Source organism: Acinonyx jubatus, chromosome X (genome assembly GCF_027475565.1).
Source record: "Acinonyx jubatus isolate Ajub_Pintada_27869175 chromosome X, VMU_Ajub_asm_v1.0, whole genome shotgun sequence".
Taxonomy (NCBI): Eukaryota; Metazoa; Chordata; class Mammalia; order Carnivora; family Felidae; genus Acinonyx; species Acinonyx jubatus.
Genome location: NC_069389.1, coordinates 97,533,918 through 97,561,254, shown reverse-complemented (window position 1 = coordinate 97,561,254; position 27,337 = coordinate 97,533,918).

Genomic DNA, 27,337 nt, shown 5'->3' with positions numbered 1-27,337 from the left:
AATTCATTTTTAAATCTTCTCAGAATTAGACTCTTGAATCAAATGAAATGGCAGCTCACTTCAGGAAATCCATGGATAGTTCAGTCTTATTTTGGTTCATGGAATATCAATAATATATAAGCTTTTGCTCTCATTTAAACAGCTTCCTCAGTTTTAAAATAAAGTAATTCACAATTTTATACTTAATTAAAAAAAAAAAACATAGATCAGGTTGGAAATACAGCAAATCATCCACACGGTTCATACTGGGTTGGGCTTTAGAGTTCAAAATCCCATAGTCTCATCAATTAGCTTGTCATGTTATGCAATTAAAGGTTCCAGAATAGAACAGTGCTCACACAGATAAGGTAGATGTGGAATCCTTACCATCCCTGCGCAGTGGTTTAATAGCTGGTTCCCATTCCCAAGAAGTCAATGGGGAGCCCAGAAACTATCAAGTCTATATGTTAACAAATCACAAAAATGGCTTATGCAAAAACACAGACTGACTCCACACTGAAGAGGGCACAGAGCTGATTTACTCAGTCTAAAGGGAAAAAATAGGTTAGACAAAACTAAATAAGATTACCTTAAACTTATAAACCTAAAAACAGTGCCATCCATTATGGTTATTCTTGCCGATCCTTCTGTTTCATACTGTAGCATTTGGTTAACTATAGAACAGTATACTATTTGTGAATACAGCCTTGAGAACAATTTTGCTCTGTCCAGCCTTGTAAAGATAACTCAGGCAATCATCTAGATTATTTATGACATAAAATAGACCTTTTCACTTTAAATATTGAAATAGTCAAGGTCAATGCCATTCACCTGATTTTTCTGAAGAAGTTGCTAGTATAGAAACACAGTCTTGTAGAGGGTTTATAAAACCATCAGTTTTAATCAAAAGCTTTTATGATCTATTCAAGTCGATTTTAAAGAATATTCTTCCTATAAAAACACCTGCAATGCACTTTGGGGATTTCTAATGTTAGAGAGCAGAGATTTCAGGAAATCTCAGCTGCAATATGAGGTGATTCAATGTGCTTCAGCAAAACAAACGAGAAAATGTAGAAACATTTTAAAGAGGTATTGATGCCATAGATGACTACATTTAAGGCAAGACTGCACTTACGGCATGCATTCATTTAAAGATAATTTCAATTCAAAGGCCTCCCCCCAAATGCCCGCATCCCCCTCTCTCTTAAAATTCTACTTATGAGCTTCAGACTTGTTGAATTTCAGACCAGTTTGCCTTTTATTTCCTAACATATAATAAGCATTCAAGAAATGTCTGTTGACCTGAAATGTAGTTTAAGGAAATTTTCAAACAATTTTGAAATGTGAAACAAATGAGACTTTCAGAGTTTGGTGTTGTGTAAGTCAAATGTGTTGACACATTCGTATCTGCACAGCAATTGCAAATAACCAGCCAACCTAACAAATAAAAATTAACCAGCAAAGCCTTGACAGCTCCAAGGATGTGGACATCGATAATATGTTTCAGGATATTGACAGCATTAATCCATTTTAAACCCAGCCCAATATATATCGGCAGAAAACCAATTTAGGGTGTTGATAATTACTGTAAAAGGGTATCCTCTGACTTCAGATAAGCAGAAACAAAGACAGCATTTCAAGAACAGTATATAGCTAAATATGATTGAAATAACCTATAGGACTATGTTTGCTCTCGGAGTAATGAGTAATTGCTCTCAGAAAAAGTTTTGATAGCAAATAAACATACATAAGGGTACTCAATGCCTGTAGGTTGAAATGGTTGAGAGTGAGAAATAGCACATAAACCTAGCTGTATTAGTATAGATTAAGTCTGGCTACATGTAGTAGAAACCTAAAACAAAGTAGCTTAACTCTGACAGAAAGTCATTTCTTCATCACGTAAAATAAGTTCCAAGATTGGCAGTGAAGGGTTGCTATAGAAGTTCTATGGTTATCAGACTGAGACTTTCCCCGCTATATACTGTTTGATTCCTAGAATATGGCTTTCATTATTATGGTTCAAGATGGCTACTGGTGCCATTAATTTCAGGTTTCAAGCAGCAGGATGGAGGAAATAAGGAAGAAGGCCAAGTCCCCTGTCTCTTATAAAGAAACCTTTAGAAGTCCCACATAACACTTCCACGTACTCCTCTATGGTCAGAACTTAGTCATGTGCCACCCTCAAGTGCTAGGCAGGAGGAGAAATACAGTCTTTTAAGTATGGGTGTGGCTCTCTAAAAATCAAGATTATGTTACCTTCAATGGAAGAGGATAATGCATAATTAATAGGTGGTTAATTAGCAATCTCTGTGATGCTTACTTTGAGGACAATGAAAAACTTAAGGAATAATGAGCAAGTTAAAGTTCTTGAGTGGAAAGCAATTAGTGGGTTTTGTTTGTTTTGTTTTTTTGTTTTGTGTTTTTGGTATCCTTCAGAGCAGCAAAAGGATGTCATAGTTGGGTATCTCTTACTGATCACAAGTACCACATATATACTATCGACAACACATCTATTGATGGTTTTCGTATTTTCAAGAGAGTGAAACATCACATTTCTTAGACAGAGTTGAACGTATGTCACTATTTCCTGTAGGAAAGTGTTCTGAATAAGGTGAGCAGGTGTCTTGACTCTTGATGTCACCATAAGTCTTTCTTCTATAATTTTACCTATCTGGCCACCCTAAAGCATGGCTCCTGAGGACAATGTAGTTCATTTCCAGAGTAGTTTCTATCAGATTGTTTATATTACTGGGAAAATATGCATCCTCTCTAGGTGACAGGAATGATTATCCTAGCTAGAGGAAGGGAAAGTTGAGAAAACAGCGCGGGCATAACAGAGAGCCCTTTTCCAAATAGCTGCTATCTACTTCTTTTTACATTTTTCCTCATCTGCTTTCTTCTTGGTCACAGCCACTTTCTCCAAGCTTCCACAGGGTTTGGTCTTTTCTATTTTAATGCTAAAAGAAACAAGAGCAGTGGAGTGCAATACATGGCATATTTGGAAAGATGGTAAATATTTAATAGATGATATGGTAAATAATGTATATAATTTAGCAAGAAACAATGTAAATATTTCATGGACTGCAGTGCAGCTGTTAGGTTGGAATTAAACCTGTGAGTCGGGAGAAAAGCTGCAGTTCAAAATGTCCTTTTCTGATAAGAGACTTGCTGCCCATGTCTCTAGTCCACAACCTGGAAGGAGTGCTTAGCACTTAATGTATAGCCGTATCTCTGACACCCCCTAATAGTGACAAAGGAGGGTTGATGTGGATAATTCAAAATAGTGAACAATCCAAATGTCAATTAGACTTTGGAGTGGAAATTTGGATTTCTGAAAAGTGGCTTCCCTTCTTCATTACATTACTCTTAGGACGACGTTAAAAATAACTTTTTATTCTCCTGTGTACGCATGCACTAAAGAAAGCTGTCCCAGAATGAAGCATTTACTATAGATAACCGACACTAAGAAAATGCAAGGGTGGCTATGTAGTCCTTCCTTCTCTCTGAGAAGAGCCTTGGGAATCAACCAATTCCTATAAAGGAATTCATACCATTCTCTGATCTGCTTGGAAAATGATGGAAGAAAAATCCAGAAGTAGGGCTATCACAAGGTCTAAGTTGAAAATATAGTTGCTTACATGTTTTCAGTCTTCTGCTGGGTATGTGTGATAGAAAATATAAATTCTATATAAGAAATATTTTCTTGCCCAAGAAAGTTACAATTGGAGAGACAAAGTTAATGCATAAGAAGAAAATCAATGAAGACTTCACAAAAAAATGTTAGAACTGATAATAAATTCAGTAAAGTGGTAGGATACAAAATCAATATATAGAAATCCGCTGTGGTTCTATACATTAACAATAGCGAGAAATTAGGAAAACAATCCCACTTACAACTGCATTGAAAAGAATAAAGTATCTAGGTATAAATTTAACCAAGGAAGTGGGAGACCTATATGCTAAAAACTATAAGGGACTGATGAAAGAAACTGAGGAAGACACAAATAAAGGGAAGGATATTCCATACTCATGGACTGGAAGAATTAACATTGCTAAAATGTCCATACTAAAATGTCCAAGCAATCGATAGATACAATTCAATCCCTATCAAAATTCCAATGGCATTTTTCACAGAAATGGAACAAACAATCTTAAGATTTGTATGGAACCGCAAAGGATGCTGAATAATGAAAGCAATCTTAAGAAAGATGAATAAAGCTGGAGACATCATGCTCCAAGACTTGAAAGTATATTACAAAGCTGTAGTAATCAAAAGAGTGTGATATTGGCATAAAAACTGACATATAGATCAATAGAACAAAATAAAGGGCTCTGAAATAAAACCATGCATATGGTCAATTAATTTATGTCGAAGGAGCCAAGAGTGTACAGTGGGGAAAGGACAGTCTCTGCAATAAATGATGTGGCCAACAGAATGAAACTGGGCCACTATTTTACACCACACACAAGCATTAACTCAAAAATAGATTAAAGACTGTAAGACCTAAAGTCATAAAACTCCTAGAAGAAAACTTCGGTGGTAAGCTCCCTGACATGAGTCCTGGTGATGATCTCTTTTGAATTTGACACCAAAGCAAATGCAGCAAGGCAAAAATAAACAAGTGGGACAACATTAAACTAAAAAGCTTCTGAACAGCAAAGAAAACCATCAGCAAAATGAAAAGGTAACCTACTTAATGGGAGAAAATATTTGCAAATCATGTATCTTATAAGGGGTTAATGTCCAAAATATATAAAGAATTTATACAACTCAATATCAGAAAACCCCAAATAATCCAATAAAAAGTGGACAGAGGATCTAAATAGATATTTTTCCAAAGAAGAGATGTGGATAGCCAACAGGTACCTGAAAAGATGTTCAACATCACTAATCATCAGGAAAATGCAAATCAAAGCCACAATGAGATATCACCTCACACCTGTCAAAATGGCCATTATCAAAAAGACAAGAAATAACAAGTGTTGGTGAGGTTGTGGAGAAAAGGGAAGCCTTGGGCACTGTTGGTGGGAATGTAAATTAGGTGAAGCCGCTATGGAAAACACAATGGAGGTTCCTCAAAAAATGAAAAATAGAGCTCCCCTATGATCCAATAATTTCACTTCTGGGTGTTTAAAGAAAATGAAAACACTAACTCAAAAAGTATATGCACCCTGTGTTCAGTGTAGCATTATTTATAATAGCCAAGATATGGAAACAACCTGAGTGTCCACTGAAAGATGAATGGATAAAGTATAGTATATATTATATAGGGGCTCCTGGGTGGTTCAGTCGGTTAAGCATCCAACTTTGGCTCAGGTCATGATCTCATGGCTCATGGGTTCAAGCCCCATGTCGGGCTCTGTACTGACAGCTCAGAGCCTGGAGCCTGCTTCGGATTCTGTGTCTGCTTCTGTCTCTGCCCCTCCCCTGCTCTCTCTCTCTCTCTCTCAAAAATAAACATTAAAAAATTTTAATAAACACACACACATATACATACACACACAATGGAATATTATTCAGTCATAAAAAGAATGAAATCTCGCCATTTGCAACAACATGGATGGACCTTGAGAGCATTGTGTTACCTGACATAAGTCAGAGAAAGACGTATAGTCTATGATCTCACGTATATGTGGAATCTTAAAAAAAGAAAAAAGAAAAGAAAACCAAGTTCATAGATAGTGAAAACAAATTGGTGGTTGCCAGAAATGGAGGCAGGGGTAGGTAAAATGGGTGAAAGGAGTCAAAAGGTACAAACTTCCAGTTACAAAATAAATAAGTCTTGATCATGTAATGTACAACATAGTGACTATAGTTAATAAAACTCCATTGCATATTTGAAAGCTGTTAAGAAAGTAGATTTTAAAAGTTCTCATCACAAACACAAACATTCTGTAGCTATATATGATGATGGATATTAACTAGACTTATTGTAGTGGTCATTTTGTAATATATACAAATATTGAAGTATTATGTTATATACCTGAGACCAATATAATGTTGCATATCAATTATATCACAATTAAGAAAAAACATTGAGACCAATTAAATACTAAACAATGTTTTTGATAATAATTCTAATACTGCTAGGAAATTAAATTTACTACAAACTCATGTTACTTAAGGTAGGCACTCTGCTGCTCTAAAGACCTTTATAGTTATATCTTGTCTGTTAATCACATTTCTCCAGAAGAGTGATTCTAACATAGTCCAAATATTCCTAACTTTAATCTGAACCTTTATCCCTCTATATCCATTGTTCTCATTGGGTGATTTCACTTCATATTCTTCTGAAGAGATCAAAGGTATTTTCAATGTTAAAATGTGTATGTATGTCTTCAATCATTTCCTGCGCATCCCTCCTCTATGAGACGCAGACATAACTGTTTTCTTTTTCACAGTGAAAATTTCTCATTTAAAAAAAGCTTTCCTTTTCCACTCTGTCCAAAAGTTGGTATTTCAATTATCCCTTCATTGACCTTGTCTTCATTCTTTCACTATTTGCTTAATGTTTCTCTGTGCAGGCAATCAGCTTGCCTTATCATGATGCTAAAATAAATTGATGATACTTATCATTTATTAAACATTGAGGTCTAAGTACTATGCTAGACTCTAGGCTGAGCCTTGGCTCCCTTTTGTACTTAGTGTGTTCACTGGTACTGGGTATCCTTGTTTGTAAGCCCTCTTAGTGGACATAGAAACATAAGTATGTATATACATACACAGAGACACCTCTATTTCTATAGCTATCTGTTCATATGTTAAAAACACTGAGTTAATACTGATTCCAATCCTATGCCATGGGGGTCATTCTAGTCTGCCCTATTTCCTCATTTGTAATTCATTTGATGACAGTGAGAAAACTAGCTCTCATTATCTACAATATATTTACAAATGTGCCCAATCCTAAACATATAAAGTAGTTTTATAATTGCTAACTCTTAGTTCTATGAAAAGCCAACCTACTTATTAGAGAACAGAATTTGTTTATAGTGCTGTATGTCCTTGGGGTTATACTTGGGTAAGTTACCACCCCCATCTACCTTCAGTGTGATTGTGTTATGCATCCATTTGACAAACAGCTTCATTTGTTTTTGTTTTTATTTAATTTCTGATCCCCTTTCCATCTTTGTTAAATGTATATATGTATACATGTACGTATTTTTGTTTATTTCTGAGTATGTAAATCAGGTGGTTACACAACTTAAAACTATTCAGAAAGATACACTCAGAGAAGTTTCACTCCTACTCCAATCCCTTCTAATTGATTGTTCCTATTCACTCCCCATAGGTAACCAATTCCTTTAGTTTCCTCTTTATCTTTCCTGTGTTTCTTTTTGCAAAAGTAACAGATATGTGTACATTATTATTTCCCCATTTTCATTCCATAGAAGTAACATACCATACATAATCTTCATACTTTGAATTTTTTGTTTAACAGTATATCTTGGAAGTCACTCCATATCAGTTCAAAGATGCTTCTCATTCCTTTTCGTCGTTGCATAATACACCATCATGTGGATCTACCATAGTTTATTCAACCATTCTCTTAAGTTCAAGCATTTAGAGGATATTTCCAGTTTGTGCATTTTACAAAAAAAATGTTGAAGCAAATAACCTGAACTATACCTATTTTTATATTGTTGAAGATGTATTTTCAGGGTGAAATCCTAGAAGTTGGGTTGATGGTTTGAGTGATAAACAGATGTATAACTTTGGTAGGTATTTTCTATTTCCCTTTTATGAGGGTTGCAGCAATTTGTATTCCCACTAGAATGCGGAGCCATATATATGAGAGCCTATTTCCCCACAGTGTTACTAACAATGAGCTTTAAATTTATAGAAAAATTATAATGATAGTACACAGAATTCCCATATACTACACATCCAGTTTCCTCTATTATTAACATTTCCCATTATGATCCATTTCTTACAATTAATGAACCAATATCAAAACATTATTATCAATTAATGTCCATATTTTATTCAAATATTATTACTTTTTAGCTACTGTCTTTTTTCTGTCCCAGAATCTCATCCATGATAACATTTAGCCATCATGCCTCCTTAGGCTTCTCTAGACTGTGGCAGCTTCTTCAACTCCACTTGTTTCAATGTCCTTCACAGTTCTGAAGAGTACTGGTCAGGTATTTTGTAGAATATCCCCTCAGTTGGGACTTGTCTCATGTTTTTCTTGTTGTTAGTTGGGGTTATAGAATTTTGAAGGAAGACCACACAGGTAATGTGCCATTTTTGTCACATCATATCAATGAAACATACTATCAACATGATTTATGACTGTTGACACTGAACTTGATCATTTGGCTGAAGTAGTGTTTGTTAGATTTCTCCACTTATAAAGTTACTGCTTTACCCCTTTTGCATACATATTATTTTTAAGGCTGTCACCTCCACACAGAGCATACTTAAGAAGTGGGGAGCTATGCTTTACTTCCATAAGGACAAAATATCTACATAAATTACTTGGAATTCTGCACATGAGATTTCTCTGTTTCCCTCCATTTATTTACTTATTTACTGTATATTTATAATGGTATGGATTTATATTTATTTTGTACTTTGGGTTATAATACTACTGACTAAACTATATACTATATGTAGTGTATGGCACTATATTCTAGTTGCTCTAATACTAATTGATTTTTTTGCTCAAAATTTTCCAGTTTCGGCCATAGAGAACTCTTGGTTGGTTTCTTTGTCCTTTTGGCATAGTCTCATCATTGTAAGGTATGTATGGATGTATTTATGTATGGATGTATTTTTAACATTTCCTTACTTTCTTTTCCATACTCACCTATTATATTTACTGCCGTGGTTCTAGTTCAGCCATTTCTCCAAGGACCCATGCTTCCTTTTATTGGAGAATGGCATTAGAAACCAATATCTGGGTCCTGGGTATGATCCTTGCTACTAGTCCCTTTTAGTGGACAGAGCTAGAAAACATATGTGTGTATACTAATAGACATGTATCTCTATTCATCTATATTTATATTAAGCTCAACAGGAGTTCATACTGATAGTTCTAAAACTTTTTTAAAAATTTGAGTGTAGTTGACACAAATGTTATATTAATTTCATGTGTACAACACAGTGATTCAACATCTCTATACATTATATTACCATATATTACCATCAGTTTGTTCTCTGTATTTATAGGTCTGTGCTTTTTGTTTATTTTTTTTTACTCACGTGGTTTGTTTTCTGGATTCCACAGATGAGTGAAATCACATGGTATTTGTCTTTCTCAGTCTGACTTATTTCCACTGCCATAATACCTTCTAGGTCCATCTATGTTGTTGCAAATGGCAAGATCGCATTCCTTTATGTGGCTGCATAATATTGCATTGTATGTATATATCTCATCATCTTTACCCATTCATCTATTTTTTAAAAGTAAGCTCTATGCCCAGCATGGGGTTTGAACTCACAACCCTGAGATCAAGAGTCACATGCTTTACTGACTGAGCCAGCCAGGCATCCCATTCATCTATTGATGAATACTAGGTTTGCTTCCAAATCTTGGGTATTCTAAATAATGCTGCAATAAACAGCATATATCTTATGATATATATCTTATCTTATATGCATATATCTTATATGAACTGATTTAGTGTTCTCATTTTCTTTGGGTAAATATGCAGTAGTGGAATTATTGGATATGATATTTCTATTTTTAATTTGGTGAGGAACATCCATAATGTTTTCCACAATGAATGTACCAATTTGTATCCCCACCAAGACTGCACAAGGTTCTTTTTTCCCCCATATCCTTGCCAAAATTTGTTATTTCTTATCTTTTTGATTTTAGCCATTCTGACAGGTGTAAGGTGATATCTCATTGTGGTTTTGATTTGCTGCACATTCCTTTTTGACGTTCCTATTTCTGTGAGTAGCACTATCATCATCCCATTGATCATTGACTCATTCCATTCCTACCATGTCCTATGAGTCATTAAATACTACCCTTCCTTTCCAGTAACTCTTGCTCCTCTTCTTTAATTTAACACTCACTATTGCCACTTAAGTTCAAAACCTGACATACTACAAACGTTTCCCAAATAAATTCATTGTATTTGCTTCCCGTTCACTTTAGTCTTATGTTTGTGAGAAAGATTCATCAATCTCCTTCAAGCTTATGGAGGTTATATAGTCATTAGGAGCTCCAGCTTTGGCAGATTGAGACCTAATAAATACAGAGAACAAACTAGTGGTTGCCAGAGGGGAGAAGGGTTGGGGGGATGGACAAAATGAGTAAAGCAAAGTGGTGGATACAGGCTTCCAGTTATGGAATGAATAAGTCAATGGAATAAAAAGTATAGCATTGGGAATATAGTAAATGATATTGTAATAGCATTGTGTGGGGACAGATGGTAGCCACACTTACAATGAGCATGGCATAATGTATAGACTTGTCAAATAATTATGTTGTACACCTGAAACTAATGTAACATTATATTAACTACACCAAACATATTTTTTAAAAAGCTTCAGTTTTGGAGGAAAACAGGCCTGTTTTCAGCTCAATCTTTGCCTGCCATTGCTGTGTGATACTATAGAAGTCGCTTTATCTCTCTTAGTTTTCATGTCTTTATATTGCAAATGGTAATAACAATATTTATTAACAGATTGTTCCATCGATTAACAACGGTGATATAATCAGCATAGTGTGACATTGACCCTGTATTAAGTCTTTCCCTCAAGAACATTCAATAAATAATATCTAAACTCTTTTATCCTGATACTTCAGATCCTTTTTTGTCATCATCTCTCATGCAACCACATTATGCTCTAGTCAAATTGAGCTATTTGCCATTTCCTAAAGGCCTGTGCTTTTCCATCTTTATATCACTTCTATCCTTTATCTTTTGTTCCCCCTTGGATATCCTTTACCTCTAATCTCTAGACATGGAAATCCTATCCATTTTTCAAAATCTGGGTCAAATGTCACATTAATACTACCCTGATCACACTGTTTGAAAATCATATTTTACCATCAAACATCTATGGTACATCTTTCTTTTTCCTGCTTTGGTTTAATATGAGAGAATTTGATAGATGACATAAGAGCCTAAATCCTTCATTTTTTTGAAGCTTTCATTTTTATATGTATAGTTACATGTAAGTATTACAGGCTCAATAAACATCTGTCCTATGAATAGAATCAATGTCACCTAAAGATCCAATTATACCTCTTTGGATAATCTGTAGGGATCTGAAATTGTTGCCTTTATTGATTCTTTCAGCTTAAGGTACAGAATGTTAATGAACAACAAATTTTTCTAAGAAAAGCTCTAGGTAATAGCAAATTTGGGGTAGAAACGGGACACTTTTATAGAAAATGTGAAAGATCTGAAACATAAGAAACTGTGAGAGAAGGCTTTGAAAGATGGATTGTCATGTCCTAGACAGCCATGAGTTACCAGGCACCAAAAGTAAAGTCTTGAGTGCCCAGCAAAAAATAAAGAGTTAAACTAAAATATAAGTCTTGAAACTTCTGCTAGTGATCACTACTGGACAGAATAAAGGGTTTATAAGCTCTGTTTTTAGTGATAAGAGTGATATAACCAGTGAGATAGTGAGATTCCAAGTGGCATTAAGTCACACGGATGACCCATATATATGACATTTTCAGAAAATTTAAATATTATCCTTCTGATCACAGATAGTTTGGAAATGTTTATTGAGTGAGTCCTAGTTTCTTTTCTTCAATGAGTTTAAGGAGGTCTGGTCACATTCAATATCAGTCACAACTTCCATGTATAGATTTTTAATTTCCTAGTCCTTTTCCCCCTGTACATATGGCAAATGCTAATTTTTGGTCACAGGATGGACCATTTGAGAGACTATATGTGACTCAGTTAAGATTGTCTCTTCAATTGGGAAACTGAGCATAGTATAGATTGCACATTAGTAGCATTATTTTTAGCTGCATGGAAATTTGTCTTAAGTAGCTTGTTTCTAGCAGAAAAATGAGAGAAAAGAATTCATGAATAACATTGCTTCCAAATCACAGGCAGTTTGAATACATCTTATTATTCATATTTTGCCCCTATAGAATACACTAGTTTTAAAAGAACCGAACCTGATTTAGGCCAGCTTGAAAACAAAATTCAGCAGCAGTCACATATCATACATTCTCAAGAGATCTCAGTGCTATGTTGATTACAAACAGCTGCAGCACTCAATTGCCATTGAAATGTTATTCAAAAGACTATTAAACACAAAGTGTCCATATGTAGATCTTTGTTTTATATTTCTTGCATAGCTTATAAAATGATACTGACTGACCTTAAAGCCCTTTGTGCCAGGTACTTTAATCATAGTCATCAAAATGTTAGCAAGTCATTGATTAAATCAAATACCATTAAGTTTTTGTTAGGACCTATTAGAGTGAGAAAAGGAATTTGAGATTAGTTCTTAGAGATGTCAAGTGTGTGTGTGTGTGTGTGTGTGTGTGTGTGTGTGTGTGTGATAACAGCACTTATATCAGCATAGACTTGATTCCAAATGACATTTTCCCACCAAAAAATTAGTAGATAATGTTGAATCCATGCATGCTGTTGTCTCTGTTAATGCAGACACTGATGTTCAGTGGTTTGAATATTTTTAATGAGAATAGTCTTCTGTGTTGAACATAGTCTTTGAAAAAAGGAATGTAAAGGGAATATCCTCTTTTGTCTGTCTGTCCCCCTTTTCTGGGAAATCTCCCAGGAAATATGTCACAGAAAAGTGGAAATTCCTTTCCTCTGAGAATCTGAACGTGGACTTGGAGAGTCATAGTGCTTTCCCACTGACTTCTCTTTTTGCATCTATCTGAAAGATATGTGGCAGGTCACTAACCATTTTGCTTTTGAAGTAGAGGAGGTGTTAGATATTTTACTGACCGATATGAACCCAGTAATAACTAAGAACTAGCCTGTAATATTTTGTAATAAATAAATATGCAAACTCAAGAGTAATAGCCTTGAATAAGTGCTGGGAAGGAAACAAAGAACCTTATGACAGAGAATAATGTGGGGTCACTGTTCAAAATGATCATGAAAGGGCTCTATGTAAAAGTGGCATATAAATTGAGACCTTAATGATAAGAAGTAGTCCTGCAAGGAACTTGTTAAGAAGCTCTGAAGGAAGAGATATTGCCTTACACCTGTCAGGATGACTAAAATCAAAAAGACAAGAAATAACAAGAGTTGGCAAGGATATGGAAAAAAGGATACCCTTGTATACTGTTGGTGGGAATGTAAATTGGTGCAACCACTGTGGAAAATAGCATGATGTTCTTCAAAAAATTAAAAATAGAAATATATGATCTAGTAATTCCACTGCGGGGTATTTAACCAAGAAAAATAAAAACACTAATTCAAAATATGTGCATTGCTATGTTTATTGCAGTATTATTTACAATAATCAAGGTATGGAAGCAACAAAAATGTCCATCAGTAGACAAATGGATAAAGAAGATGTGGTATATTTACAATGGAATATTACTCAGACATTAAAAAGGATAAAATCTTGCCATTTACAACAACATGGATGGACCTAAAGGTATCATGCTAAATGAAATAAGTCAGACTGAGAAAGACAAATACCATGTGATTTCACCATATGTGGAATCTAAAAAACAAAACAAATGAAAACAACAACAACAACAACAAAAAACAGAAACAGACCCATAAATAGAGAGAACAAATTGGTGGCTGCCAGAAGAGTGGAGGAGTTGGGGGGTGGGTGAAATGAGTGAAGGGGAATGGGAGATACAGTCTTCCAGTTATGGAATGAATAAGTCATGGAGAATAACGGTACAGCATAGGGAATATAGTCAATGATATTATAATTGTGTTGTAGGGCGACAGATGATAGTTACGCTTGTGGTGAACATGGCATAATGTATACAGTTGTCAAATCATTATGTTGTACACCTGAAACTAATGTAACATGGTATATCAATTATGCTTCAATGAAAAAAGAAAAAAATAATAAAATGAATGAAAAGTGAAAGAAAAAAAAAAACTTCGAAGGAAGATTGTAGAGCAAGCACTGAGCAAACTAAAGCCCTGAGGTTGTTTTCTCTTGGGAACTAAGAGAAGGTCATTGTATTTAAGACATAATGAATGAGGGAGTGAAGTAAAACTGGTGAGTTGCTTAAGGGCTAAGTCATTCAGTGTTTATGGGCCCCAGTAAAGAGTTTCAATTTTATTCTTAGTGAATTTGAAAACCATTCAAGGTTTACACTGTTATATATTAAAAAGATCACCCTGGCTACTTTGTGTGTGGAATGGATTGTTACGGGCTGGTGGGAAAAGCAGAATAGAAACAGTAGACCAGTAGACCTATTTGAAGGCTATTATGGCAAGCCAGATGAGAGATGAGCCTGTGAAGTGTGACAGTGGATATGGAGAAAAGTAGATGAAATTCAGAGGTACCTGAGAGGCAGTATCACCAGGATTTTCTGATGGGTTAGGAGTACGTACATGTATGTGTATGGACTGTGAGGAAAGGAGAGGAACAAAGATGACTCTAACTTTCTGATTTGAGCAAGTAATTGGAGCTGTGGTTTTCTGAGATGAGTAAGACTAGGAAATGAACAAGTCTGAGGGAAAATAGAAAGTTTAGTGTTAACATCTCCTGATTGAAATATCTGTGGACACATAAAATATATTAAAATAAGGTATTTGATATAAGTGCCTTAAACCTAGGAGAAATGTCTAGGCTAGAGATATACATTTATGAACTGATCTCCACATAATTAGTAATTGATACTGTGGAAATTATTGAAAACTAGAGAGAGTGTACATGGGGAAGAGAAGAAAACCCAGGATTTTCTTAAAGAATTCCAGCATGAGAGAGGCCTATCAGAGAAGGAGGAGTCAAAAATAGAGATAAAGGAGTAGAGAGTGAGATAGTAGAAAATCAGGTGTGTATATGGTGAGTATTTTAGGATGGAAGGATGGCAAAATCTGTCGAATTCTGCTGAGAGGTTGAGTAAGATGAAGACAGAACAATGTTGTTGCTTTGAGCAACATAAAAGCTTTCAGTTACCTTGATAAGGGCATTCTCAGTGAAATAATGAGGATTAAAATCAGCTGGAAATAAGTTGAAGCATAAATAAAGAACATCTGGTTTAAAAGTTTCCACAATTTTATTCTGTGATATAGCTTTTCTTCATCAAATAGCAAAGATAAAATGCAAGACTGAAATTTAGAAAACATGACTCAGCCTGACAGTAAACAGAATGGAGACACAATGTAGAGAGTGAAACTCAATTTGCACAGACCTATGAAGCTGAGCTCTTTCAAGATAATGAAAAAATAAGTCCTACAAATGAGAAATGGGTACCATAGACAGTCATACTGCCTGTAGCCAAGAGCTCAAGTGAGGCCTCTCACACTGAAAAGATGCTGAGAAGCCTATTGTTGACATTCAACTTGGGGGTATTGCTTTATAAGCTGTGGCTCTAGGGAGTAGACAGGAAGTGAACTAAGCTCTCCACTGGTATATTTATGGAATTTGAAACATCTTCAATATCACCACAAGACTAGGAATTTCTAAAAATGATTCTAAGAGTGGCTCTTCATTGAGAGCCTGGTGGACACATAGAGGCAAGAGAGAGAGGGAAATATAAAGGGAAAAACATAAATAACCACTCACTCAAAACGAGTGTGTAAACAGAAATCACAATCACATGCAATAACCTAATAAAATCAATTTAATTAAATATAAGGAATAAAACAATAGATTGTATTGATTGCATGCTCAAAAAGGTAAATACAGCCATGTCAACTGAAAAAGGAAAAGGAATTGAAGATCAAAAGTTAGAAATGAAACCAGAATAGGTAGTAATGAAAAATAAAAATATTGATAATAAAGAATACAATCATCGAAGCAAAACAAATCTAATTAGTTTTAGATTAGATTTGTGGACTTGGTACAGTGACTTGGAAGAGAACACTGAGGTATTAATTCATAATGCAAGAGGAAAAAATAAAAGAAATGTAGTTTAAAGATGTGCACTTGATTGAGAGATTTCAAAACATGTGTAAGAGAGGTTCAGAAAAAATAAAGTGGAAAGTAGTATTTGAAAACAGAACAGTAAAAATTTCCCCAGAATTGAAGAAAGATATGAATTCTCAATGGTGTCCTATAAGTACTAAGCATCATAAATAAAGATGAAGTACCTAGACTATTGCTTTAGAACTAAAGACCATCAAGCAAAGTCATAAAAACTAACAGGAGGAAAATATTAATTACCTACAAAGATTGTAATTACTTACTAAAGACAGGCTATAGATCTCTCATCACAGCAACACATGGCTGAGAGAGAGCAAAAATAACTTTCAATGAAGAATTCCATACTCAGCCAAACTAATATGCAAGCATGAAGGCAAAATAAAGATATTTCCAGACATTCAACTGTATAGCACTTAAAATGACAACTGAAACAAAACCACTCATACAAGGTGAATATTAATTCATGGATGAAAAATACAGCCGTGGAATATTAACTAAAATAAAGTTTATGAAGCAGTATGCCCATCTGTAAAAGTAGAGTGCTAGGAAATAAGCATTAATAGAAGAGATGCTATTTATATTAAAAGGAACAATCACCCTTATATATCTTTATGACCTTACATCTTAGATTTGGCAAAGGATTTTAGAATCAACACCAAAGCACAAGCAACAAAAGTTAAAAAAAAAAAAAGAATGATAAACTTCATCAAAATGTAGAACTTCTGTGCATCAAAAGGAATTATAAAGAAGGTGAAAAGGCAACATATACCATTGGGGAAAATATTTGAAAATCGTATATCAGATAAGTATCTAGCATCCAGAAGGAATTTTTGCAGTTCAATGACAAAAAGTAAAACAACGCCAATTTTAAAATGGCCAAAGGACTCGAATAGACATTTTTCTAAAAAAACTATACAAATGCCGAATATTCACATGAAAAGATGCCTAACATCATTAGATATTAGAAAAATGCAAATATAAACTAAAATGAAAACAAAAAATATTAAAATGAGATTCTATTTCACATACTCTTAGAATGGCCAAAACAGAAAATAACAAGTGTTGGTGAAGATGTGAAGAAATTGGAGAACTCATACATTGCTGGTGGGGATGTGAAATGGTTCTCAGCCACTGTAGAAATCTGTTTGACAGTTCCTGTAGCAGTTAAACATACAGCTATGATCTGACCCAGGAATTCCATTCCTAGATGTGTACACAAAAGACCTGAAAACAGGTATTCAAAAAAAAACTTATACATGAATGTATATAGCACCATTATTCACAATATTCAAAATGTGGAAATAACCCAAATGTTCATTAGCACGAATGGACAAACTAAATGGGGTACATGCATGCAAAGGACAATTATTCGGTCATAAAGACTGTATAAAGATGTGGTATGTATATACAATGGAATACTACTCAGCCATAAAAAAGAATGAAATCTTGCCATTTGCAATGACATGGATGGAGCTAGAGAGTATAATGCAAGGTTAATTAAGTCAGAAAGACAAATACCATATGATTTCACTCATATGTGGAATTTAAGAAACAAAACAAATGAGCAAAGGGACAGAAAAAGAGAGGGGGGTAAACCAAGAAATAGACTGTTAACTAGAGAACAAACTGATGATTACCAGAGGGGAGGTGGGTGTGGAGGTGGGGAAAATAGATGATGGGGATTAAGGGTGGAACTTGCTGTGATGAGCACCGGGTGAATCATTAAATTAAGTAAGTGTTGAATCACTAAATTGTACACCTGAAACTAATATTATACTGTATGTTAACTAACTGGAATTTAAATAAAAACTTAAAAAAAGAAAAGAAATAAAGAGTACTTAGAGCCCCCTCCCCCCAAAATAAAGTACATTGTGTATTAATGTGTCCTTCAAGTAACATGTTTCATTAAGATACAAGTGTTTGTGAAAGTTATCTGCAGGAGGGGCTCCTGGGTGGCTCAGTCAGTTAGGTGTCCGACTTTGGCTCGGGTCATGATCTTGTGGCTCCTGGGTCCGCGCCCCATGTCCGGCTCAGTGCTGACAGCTCAGAGCCCAGAGCCTGCTTCAGATTCTGTGTCTTCCTCTCTCTCTCTCTGCCCCTCCCCCGCTAGCGCACTGTCTCTGTCTCAAAAATAAATAAACATTAAAAAAAAAGTTATCTGTAGGAGGTTATGTGAATAGCTGTATGCTTAATTCACTGGGACTAAACTGGGTTTAATGCTCCTTTTACTAACAATCTCTCCATCTCTCATTAAAACAAAATGCAGATGCAAAAACCAAAACAAAACAAAAAGGACTGAAATATTGATACATGCAACAATGTGGATGAACCTCTAAAACTTTATGCTTAGCAAAAGAAGACCAGACACAAAGACCACATATTGTATAATTCCATTTATATGAAACATCTAAAATAAGTAAATCCATTGACTCAGAAAGCAGACTAGTGTTTGCCAGTGGCTTGGGGGAGGAGAGTGACTGCTTAACAGGTTTCTTTTGGGTGATGAAAATGTTTTGGAACTAAATTGATAGTTTTATAACACTGAAATGTATTGAATACTACTGAATTGTATACTTTAAAATGATTAATTTTATGTTATGGAATTTTACCTCATTACCAAAGGGAAAAAAGAAAAAAGCAGATAGAACTTCCAGGAGAAATTGACCCACCAGCAGAGTAGGATATTTTATTTTTTTTAATTTTTTAAATGTTTATTTATTTTTGACAGAGAGAGAGAGACAGAGCATGAGTGTGGGAGGGGCAGAGAGAGAGGGAGACACAGAATCTGAAGCAGGCTCCAGGCTCCAAGCTCTCATCACAGAGTCCGATGCAGGGCTCAAACTCATGGACCATGAGATCATGACCTGAGCCAAAGTCGGACGCTCAACCGACTGAGCCACCCAGGCGCCCTGAGAGTAGGATATTTTAATATATTTTACCTTAAAACTGGTAGATCAAGGAGCCAAAATATTAATAAGGATATGGAATATTTGAACAATAAAATTAGACTTGAATTAATGGATATATATAGAACTATTCACCTAACAAAGGCATGCTTTTTGAGTACACTGGGAACATTTATAAAGATCAATGACTTATTAGGTTACAAAGGAGTTCCCAACTAGTTTCCAAAATCAATCAATATGAAGACCACCTGCCCTGAAAAAAAAATACAATGGCAGTAGTTACTAACTATAAAAAGATAGTTAAAAACTCCATATGTGTGGAAACTCAAAATTGTACTCCTATATAATCCAAGTGTTAGAAGAAAACACTTGGAAAGGACATAATATTGAGAATCAAATGACATTGAAAGTAATACCTACGAACATTTGTGAGTTTCAGAAAAAGGCACTTAGAGGTATATTTACAAATTTTGAGGTATTTAAAAAAATAGAGGATGAAAATTAACAAGTTTTTAATTAAAAGATATCATTTCTTCATTTATTTCTTTGAACATCCTTAGTGTATTTATTTTGAAAGATTCTTCCCAATTGTTCTATTAGTTTTATTTATTCTGTAGTGAATTAATGTGTGTGTGTGTGTGTGTGTGTGTGTGTGTGTGTGTGTGTGTGTGGAGAGGCCTCACTTGATCATCTTCATGAATTTAAAAATTTTGGATTGCAGTCTCTCTTCCATGGTTCCTTCTCATTCTCTCTCAAACACACATAAACACACATGCAAGCATGTGGGTGTCTCACACCCCTGCTTCCTCTATCCTCAACGCTCTTTATTTACAGATTTTCCAATTGCTTTAATGTGTTTTTATGCACTCCAATCTAGAGTCAGACCATATATTGGTGGTACAGGGTTCCTGCCCTATAATGATTTGGACAGATCACAGAGGGGAGTCATAAGGTTATATGTGTGTCTTTTTCATGCCTAAATCCTCAACATTTAATAAATTATAGTCCTAGGCCAATCCACAGGACTATTTTTCAACTTGTATTAACAAGCAGGAAAGCCCCAACAAGGCCCCCAGTTTCAAGCAGGGGGCTTATTTCCATGCTAATTTATGCAAGGACACTTGCTCTACAGTATTCACAGGAGCCAAAGAACTGTCTCTGCTTTTGAACCCAAAGCCCAGAAGTCCTGTAGCTTCAGTCTGACACCAATTTGAATTTCTATTTCATTTATCGCCCACAGAAAGATTTATCTTATTTTTGAGATCAACGACATAGTTGAATTTTTCTCCTTTAGTATTCTCTCATTGCTCTGGGTTCAACCAGAGAGGAAATGTTCAAAGTGTGGACTTTCTAGGGCTATCCTGATTGTAATTCAATCCATTTTCATATATATCAAATACACAATAAATGAGCAATGACGCAGAATTTAATTTGTCTCTTTGCAAGTGGGGAGACAGACAGGTAAAGCAATTACAGAAGCTCCACTACTGTATCTCCATTCATATATGCAATGTATATTTATTGAACCCTTACTATGCATCAAATGCATTAGATGTTATAGGAAGCAGAGAAATATAACTGACACGACTCTGTCCTGAAAGAATTACTGTTGAACAAAGGCTGCAACAGAAATAAATCTGTCACAATTTCTACCCTCTTGGTTACAAAGTTTACGGTTATTGTCCTAAGGTGGCCCAAGGAAGAAGGAATCTAATACATCTCTGTCATATCATTCAGCTATGGAAAAAAAGGAAAGCCCTGTTGGCAATTGCCCCTCTGAAGGTTTGATCAGAAGACAGTAATTTCAATTATTCAAATGTTATTTAGTTGTCAGAAATAAGATGATCACAGCTTAAAGCATATTTTAGTCATGTGAAGGCAGAGAGGACAGTTTCCAAATTCATCAAATGTAAACATTTAGGACACATGTTGAGCACCTGTGTGAAGCCATCAGCCAATCTTTTGTTAGTTGTAATCAGTAATTGAAACTTTGTAAGTTTGAGAGATAAAAATAGCATGATTGTCATAGAGCAAACTAAGTGGAATCTGAGACTGCAACTAAAGTTGTGAAGTTCCTTAGTTTTAATAACATTTTTGAGTTAGAAATGGCTTTACCGTCTCATGTTTAAAACACACAAGTACCAATTACTGCACAACCTTGCAGGGCAAAATCTAAGGATGTGACTTTATTGTTTCCAATAGTTAATGGACTAGTAATTTAATAGCAATATTCTATCTCAAAGAGAAGTTTTCTTAGATCCCCCAAACACATGCTTTGATTCTCTTTTCCAGAATCAGCTATAGAGGTTCAATTCCTTACTGGCTGTGTGACCCTGTGAAAGTTGCTGAATCCATTTAGGTTTCCTTTTCCTCATCTGTAAAAGCGAAATAATAGAAGTACCTTTCTTGTATGGTTGTTTTGAAGATGATATGTTACATACTTAGTACAGTGTCTGGAACAGGCTGAGAACTCAATATACTATCAGTAATTATTATTATTGTTAACTTATGTGTACAAATCTATTATTTTCAAAAATTTAAGCTCTTTCAGGGAAACAATATTGCCTTCTACTCTGTTAGTTTCTCCTTCAGTACCAAATAACAGTATTATAACAATAGTCTTAAACAAGATTCAATGCTGTGAAACATATTATCTCTTTTGAAAACTACAGCAGTTCTATGAAGGCAGGTTTTAATATCCCTGTAATAAAGGGTAAAAACCGTGTGATGTTTTCCAGGAATTTGGAAATGAGTTTGCCCTCTGAGAGATCTGCTAAGAAAACAAAACAACACATAATGGACCAGAGAATAAAGAGGAAAAGTCACCTTACAGAAGCTTTGTCTTCTAGGACAGAGCAAGACTTAATGGAAGGTATTAACAGAACCATTTGCCTTTTGTAGACAGAGCACATTTGGCTGTCTTACTTCAAAGCCACCCAATATTCAAATCATCCAAATAATGACATATTCTCAAACAGGCTTCTGATTCGTTTTTCACTCCCTTAGTAGTGTGTCTCTAGAAACATTCTTCCCTGATTATGCTCAGGCTCATATAAGCAACTGCTTCCATTAACAATTTTAGGCATAAAATAATGATGCCAATTTGCTAAATTGCCATCAGGCTCTTGAGAACTTCATTGTATCAGTATGTCAAAGTCTTGGGCAATGAGCAGATTGAGTTTATCAGTTGTCTTCTGAGGTTTTCTCCTGGTGATTCCTTTGACTTGAATATGCTTTCCCTTCTAATTCCTATAATACTCATGGGATAAAATTGTGACCCAAAGAGTTCTCAATTTTTAAGAACCCACAGATAATTAATAGAACTCAAATTAGAACCCAGTTGGCTTTCAATTCTGGGTTATTTGAAGGATGAATCAAAGAAGAACAATAAAATATATCTTATTTGCTTTTCCATGCGTAGCTTGTATATAAAGTGTAGGATTTGTGTTTTAGATACTATTCTTACATATAAGAATAGTATATTTTAGTATCTAAAATATATATATTATATATATACATAAAAATATATATTATATATATATGTATATTTTAGTATAACTTTTAAATACTATTCTAATGAATCTCAAATCCCTCCAACCTCCCAAATATATACTGCAGTTGATGAAGCCAACTGGAACTGATGAAGTGACTTGCCCAAGTACACACAGCATTAATAGCAGATTGGGAATTAGAATCCAGGCTACCAGACTCTCACCTTCAACACTTTCCTTTGTACCATGATGTATCATTTCAGAGTTTTTGGATGACACTCTCAGTAAATAGAATCACTGCACTTTGAAATAATCTGGCTTATTTTGGGGGGCCATTTAGATGCACACTAGTCTAGTACAGGATATCATCGAACCATGAATACAATCGTGGAAGGGTGGACAACGAAAGCACTGCTTATAGAAGTCTACTGGAAGGTCTAGGGCAAGGGAAGCAAAGCATTAAAGGGGAATTATAAAAGGAAGGAACAATGGAAAGGAAGGTAAACAATAGACAAGAGAGCAAAAATTTGTAATAAAAATTATAATGAGGAATGGCCTGCATTTATTAAGTATGATGTTCTGTCCATGCATTATCTCACATGTGCATAAATAAGCAAAGAGTGCTTATTTGTTTTGATAATTACAATAGTCCTGGGGCACCTGGGTGGCTCAGTTGGTTAAGTGCCCGACTCGTGGTTTTGGCTCATGTCATGATCTCACAGTTTTGCGAGTTCAAGCCCTGCATCGGGCTCTGTGCTGGCAGCCCAGAGCCTGCTTGGGATTCTCTTGTCTCCCTCTCTCTCTGCTCCTCCCCCACTCACGCTGTCTCTGTCTCTTTCCAAATAAACTTAAAAAAATAGAATATTCCTATTATTATGCAAACCATTCATAAAAAGAATTGCAGGAATTGTATGCAGGAAACACAAATGATGAGACTGCTTCAGTTTGAAAAGGTTGAGTGAGACTTAAATGCCTGATTAAAATCTGTTGAATCGAGACAAAAAGTGCTAGAACTGGAGGGTACTTCTGACTAGGCAAAGGTACATTTAGGACAAAACAGGAAATCTTACTTTACAGAAGATGCACATTTAGGGGAGCTAATATTTCAAAGTGACTAAAATTGAAATAAAATTGACATAATGCCGGAACTATGCACCTCATAGGTTATTATAGGTGATTATGTGCTTTTAGTACCACGCAAGCCTTAAACTACCGCATGGGCAAAAGGGATGGCAGTCTCCCTTCCTGCTGACACATACCCCTTCCTAGCAAGCTGAGGCCAAGCTTCACAGTTCTTACCTTGGCATTTCATGTAGCCCCTGTCATGGGAGGGAGCATGTTCTGTAATTTACACAGTGAATTCCTCTAAGTCAAGGACCATGTCTTAGTTTTGTATCTTAGCACAATGCCTGAAACACGTGAAATCATTTTCTCAATGAAAACATTTGGGATAAATATCAGGAAGATGATTTGAATCTTAAAATAAACCTCTCGGGGCTCTTTATCTTCTTGCCCACCATTCTGTAGATGTTGCTTTTATTTCTTCATAAAAACATTGAGTTGAATGGCAGTGAAGTTATACAATTTCCTACTCTTGTATCTATAAATTTATTTATAGTGGCACCAGCCATCAAAGCATTCCCTCCAATCTCAGAAGAAGAGGTGATCTTTCTGGTTACTGCCTCTGCCTTTGGCCTTATTTTTATCCCTTCCCATTGTCTCCATAATACAATAATCTCCCCCTGATCCCCGGGGGAATATGTTCCAAGACCCCCAGTGGTTGCCTGAAACTGCAGACCGTACTGAAACTTGTATATACTACTACCCCTACCCCCAATACAGAATGTGCATATGATAAAGTTTAACATAAATTAGGCACAGTCAGAGACGAACAATAACTAAAACTAAAATCGAGCAATTATAACATCATACTGTAATAAAAGCGGTGTGAATGTGGTCTCTCCCTCTCAAAATGTCTTCTTGTACTGTACTCACCCTTCTTCTTGTGGTGGTGTGAGATGATGAAATGCCTACCTGATGAAGCGAAGTGAGGTGAATGACAGGCTTGTGACATAAAGTTAGGCTGACTTTATGATGATGATATGTCAGGAGAAGGATCATCTGCTTCCAGACCATAGTTGACCTCAGGTACCTGAAATGAGCAGAAGTGAAACCATGGATAAGGGAGCATTGCTGTAGTGACCTTGATCCTTCTGTTATTTCCTCTGTCTCACGTGTTTACACATGTGTTACAACCTCATCCTTCTCTATTTCTGCACTTTCCAAAGTTTCTGACTATGCCCAGAGTCTCTTATTAAAAACAAAACAGGGGCGCCTGGGTTGCTTGGTCAGTTGAGCGTCCGACTTCAGCTCAGGTCATGATCTCACAGTCCATGAGTTCGAGCCCCGCGTCAGGCTCTGTGCTGACAGCTCAGAGCCTGGAGCCTGTTTCAGATTCTGTGTTTCCCTCTCTCTCTGCCCCTCCCCTGTTCATGCTCTGTCTCTCTCTGTCTCAAAAATAAATAAACATTAAAAAAACAAAAAACAAAACAAAAAAACAAAACAAAAAAACAAAACAAAACACATTCAAACCACAAACCTTTCCCAACACTTTGCCTGCTCTAGGTACTGCAGGCTCACCTCCTCTTTGTGACCAAGATCTTCATAAGAATATCCTGCACTAAGTTTGCTTAAATTGGAATTGATAAATGGGCTTTAGGAGGTACATGGACCTCCTTGAAATGGAGGTCCTCTTGAAATGGAGGAAATTATTTTGTGTATGCATGCATATGTGTTCTGGCAAGAAGGGCCATAGCCTTCATACATCTTCCATATCTTCTCATTTGTTTATTCGTCATCCTACTACAATTGGGCTGTTGCTTACAATCAGGCTTCTTCCCCCTCATACCACTGGAAATTTCATCACCAAGGTCACCAGTGACATACTCCTTTCAATGTTATCTTACTTGAGCTCATGTCAGCATTTTTACTCCTTTCAACGTTTTCTTGCTTTTGAAACACTACCTAGCTTTATTTTACATGTATGTTTCGGGGCACCTGGATGTCTCAGTCAGTTGAGTGTTAGACTCTTGAGTTCGCCTCAGGTCATGATCTCACAGTTCGTGAATTTGAGCCCCGCATTGGGCTCTGCACTGACACTGTGGAGCCAGCTTGGGATTTTCTCTCTTCCTCTCTTTCTGCCCCTCTCCCCTCCAAATAAATAAATAAACATTTAAATAAAATAATAAATGCACTTTTCCCTCTTGTTTCTTCTGATACTACCACAATTCCTTCTCAATCTATTTTTCAGGTTCACATGCTTGATGCTTATTTGTAGCTGACAGTTCCTGGGTATGACCGCTGCCATTTTCCTAATTGTTGGATTCACTCACAGCCCCACCTACACCCCCTTGTGAAAGTGTGTCATCCCACAGCCCATGATAAATTAGGTGCAGGCTATGTGAAGCCAACAGAGTGACCTCAGCTGACTAGATCAGGGTTGATACATGGGTAAATTTAAGCCAACTGAATCTCTTTTCTGGAGAATTAAGAGATTTTAAAATCATAGTTAAAATATAGAGAGAAGAATTCATAACTCCATTATCTACTTGATAAATTTTCACATTCATGTAACAGGAAGAACATTAACAACAACTCAGAAGCTATCGTTACATCCGTTGTCAGTCACTATTCCTTGACACCTCTCCAAAGATAAATGCCATTTTAACTTCTAACATAATAGATTGGTTTTGTCTAGTTTTGAATTTTCTATAGCTAAATAGATTTCGCTATTTCACCCATAATTATGTTTGTGAGAGTCCACGTTGTTCTGTGCAACTGTACTTCTTTAATTTTCATTGATAAGTAGTATTCCATTGTGTGATGAGTATGCCAAAATGTGTCCATTCTACTGCTGACATTTGGGTTGCTTCCAGTTTGCAGCTATCTATAAAGAACGCTTCTTTAGGTATTCTTCTACATGTTTATTTGTGCACACATATACACAGTTCAATTTTATACATATTTAGGAGTGTAATTTACGGGGCTATAGGATAAATACATGTTCCCTTTTCGCAGATATTACTGAAGAGTTTTCCACGGGGATGTATCAGTTTGCATTCCCATCGGCAACAGAGGAGTTTTGGTTGCTCCACACCATTGCTAACGGTTTATGTTGTCAGATGTTTTCATTTTAGCCATTCCTCTGTAAACTTAATAATATATAACTCTGGTTTTAAATTTCCTTCATTACAAAATAAACTAAGCTAGTTTTCATATGTTTATAATGTTCTGCACAAGTCGTTTGCTTATTCTTCTATTGACTTGTTTATGATTTTCCTGATTTGTAGGATTCCTTTCAATATTATGGATATAAGCTCATTATGTTTTTTTAAGGTTGCTTGTTTGTTCAAATGATCTCTACGCCCAACATGGGGCTTGAACTCATGACTCTGAGGTTAAGAGTCACATGCTTTTCCAACTGAGCCAGCCAGGGACCCCACATTTTTTAATTATATGTATTGCAACTATCTTGTCCCATTGGGTGGTTTGACTTTTCCCTTTCTTTATGGTGCATTAATGATGGTGCATTAATCAAGTTTTCATTTATTTTAGACATACTTGTGTCCTCTTTATGGGGCCTTTCCTTATCTAAAAGTCATGAAAATATTCTCCTATGAAAACTTCTAAAAATACAACTACTTGAAAATTTTAAATCTTGGCAAACAGACACATGGAAAGATGCCCAATATCACTAATCATCAGGGAGATGCAAGTCAAAACCACAATGAGATATCACTTTAGACCTGTCAGAATGGCTAAATTCAAAAACACAGGAAATAACAAGTGTTGTCAAGAATGTGAAGAAAAAGGAACACTTGTGCACTGTTGGTGGGAATGTAAATTTGTGAAACCACTGTGCAAAACAGTAT